This window comes from Halyomorpha halys, unplaced genomic scaffold, assembly GCF_000696795.3.
Source record: "Halyomorpha halys isolate HHAL.00 unplaced genomic scaffold, Hhal_1.1 Scaffold1640.1, whole genome shotgun sequence".
Taxonomy (NCBI): Eukaryota; Metazoa; Arthropoda; class Insecta; order Hemiptera; family Pentatomidae; genus Halyomorpha; species Halyomorpha halys.
Genome location: NW_027114906.1, coordinates 20,942 through 23,657, shown reverse-complemented (window position 1 = coordinate 23,657; position 2,716 = coordinate 20,942). Strand labels below are relative to the sequence as shown.

The window sequence follows — 2,716 nt, the reverse complement described above, 5'->3', positions numbered from 1 at the left end:
GACAGAAGACCATTAAGTTGACCCCAGATGAGCCGGCGACGTGAAGATAATTGATGACTGAAGTAACCTCGTTGGAACCTAACAGCTACCTCGGTGCTCTGTGTACTCTACGTCCAGTAAATAAAAGCGACTCCAATCAATCTTCTGCCCCCGTTGGTTCTGTCCTCAAGTTCAGCTCCTCTTGTTAAAAATAACAGTGTAAATTATAAAGAACTCTGAATATAGATAAAATTATGAAGAATATTTATTTACCGACGTTTCGCCCCACTTTGGAGGACTTCAAAAGGACAAAATAAAATAATAAATATATTTTGACATAGTAGTATAATACAATCCAAAATCCTTAATGGTAAGGAGCATGGTTTGTCACAAATTAAGTCATCCATCAGGATCTCAACGTTCCATATTTTGCCGATTTGGCCAGAACCAGATACCAATCCTTGCATTATAACTTCCCGACCACTCAAACCAACTTGTTTCTAACCTGGCTTCTTCCTTATAACCTAATAATCCTCCTAGGCGTCTGAAAAGAAGAAGCCTCGAGATCTTCTCAACTAGAAATGTTTTTGGAGTTCTATCCATGGGCTGATTCTCCACATGTCATTATATCACTTACAGCAAATTTATTTTATGTATATATATGTATACAGTTGTAAATAACAATAAATAAGTTATTACAAAAAAAAAATCTTTATTTGGCAGAAATCCAAAGCAGGGGCTTTAGGAGAGGTGGAGTCGTCACCCGGTGCACTTCTACCACCTGCTGCTATGCCAACAGTGCTTGTTGTTATTCAACTGCATGCTGCGACCAAGCTGGGTAAATAACGCATCCATTTTTACGCTTTTCATTGTAATTAAAATCATTTATTATTTATTAATGTTTAATTGTTTCAGAGTTATCAAACACAAGAGATTTCCCTGCTAGGAGTGTGCTAGCTCTACTTTAAAGAGTCACCAATTTACGTCTATGTGACCATTTCATTATTATTGTTATTATTTTTTGCAATGATGTTACTTTTCATGATTACTTCTGCTTTAAAAATAAATATAAATAAAATATATTTTATACCTTTTACTTCTTATACCTAGATATATACTTTCATACTTGATAATTTCAAAGCGATACTATAAAATTGAAATTTGGAGGAGGTAAGTGATAATAAAGGGGCAATAATAAAAACCTATTATAAACATAGATAAAAAAATTTTGACGGCGTCAAATATGCGATCGCTGTTAGTTAAGGTGCATAAACATGCGATCGCTGTTAGTTAAGGTGCATAAACATGCGATCGCTGTTAGTTAAGGTGCATAAACATGCGATCGCTGTTAGTTGATGTGCATAAACATGCGATCGCTGTTAGTTAAGGTACATAAACATGCGATTGCTGTTAGCTAAGGTGCATAAACATGCGATCGCTGTTAGTTGATGTGCATAAACATGCGATCGCTGTTAGTTAAGGTGCATAAACATGCGATCGCTGTTAGTTAAGGTGCATAAATATGCGATCGCTGTTAGTTAAGGTGCATAAACATGCGATCGCTGTTAGTTAAGGTGCATAAACATGCGATCGCTGTTAGTTAAGGTGCATAAAAATGCGATCGCTGTTAGTTGATGTGCATAAACATGCGATCGCTGTTAGTTAAGGTGCATAAACATGCGATCGCTGTTAGTTAAGGTGCATAAACATGCGATCGCTGTTAGTTAAGGTACATAAAGATGCGATTGCTGTTAGTTAAGGTGCAACAATACATAAAAATAAAAACAATACTTTTTTTTCTACTTAATATCTGGATATAAATTTGACTATTGTGACGACTGTGTACATCTTCTCAGTTATAAATTGCGGAAAAGTAGCTTTCTTTTCTCCTTAAGGAATAGCATTGCTCCACGAACGTTGAAACATTTGTGTAACCGATTGTGGCTCACCAGTGGTAGAGATAGGTGTGAAAGGGCTGGTAGGGAAAGAGGAGAATTATCCCATTCGATTGCCAGTCTTAAAGTTCAGTTAATTATATTTTAATTTATCATTTTTTGTTCTATTAAACAAAGTTCCTGAAAATTATGTTCTCATAACGTTACTAAAAGTCTGTGGTTAAAAAGCAAAAATCAGTTTTAATTATTAATCTCTTCCTCGATAGAAATATTACAAAATTTAACAGCGGATAACATGGCAATAATTAGCTATAGTTAAAACTAATAGCTAAAATTGTCATGGATACGATATTTATTTATGAATGGTTCATTCATGAATGAGCGTCGTATCCATGACAACTTTAGCTATTAGTTTCAACTATAGCTAATTATTGCCCATCTTCAACTAAAAGTACTTCCAGTTTAATATTACTTTCAAATTTTGTACCGGAAATTGGAGCCACATTAATCCTGCAAACTTCATTTGTGGTTATAAGTCTTCTGATGTAGAACTTACTGGCTTAAACAAATATATATATATATATCAGCTGACTGAGGAGATCAGCTGATCGCATGTATATAAAGAGATGTACCGAACCTTCTTCTCTTTTTTTTGACATTTGACTTTCGCCGATACTTAACTGGTGCCGAAACCCGGGAACTATAGATACCGGATAAATTTTCAGTCTAAAAGAATAAATTTTTTTTTTCATTGTTCTCTTCGAATTATGACCAGTAACGGATTAGTGAGAAAAGCAGTTCTGAACCTAGAGAATATGAACCAAAACAACCAACCTCAAGCT

General features: G+C 34.9%; 1 long non-coding RNA gene across 1 annotated transcript in view; it reads left to right on the top strand.

Moving 5' to 3' along the window:
• LOC136796905 (uncharacterized) overlaps window positions 1-1,061 on the top strand; it is a 6,552-nt gene extending 5,491 nt beyond the window's left edge. The window contains exons 2-3 of the long non-coding RNA XR_010844691.1: window positions 703-817; window positions 895-1,061. This is a non-coding gene — a long non-coding RNA (uncharacterized lncRNA). The remainder of the gene's footprint in view (window positions 1-702; window positions 818-894) is intronic.
• Window positions 1,062-2,716: the final 1,655 nt, after the last annotated feature.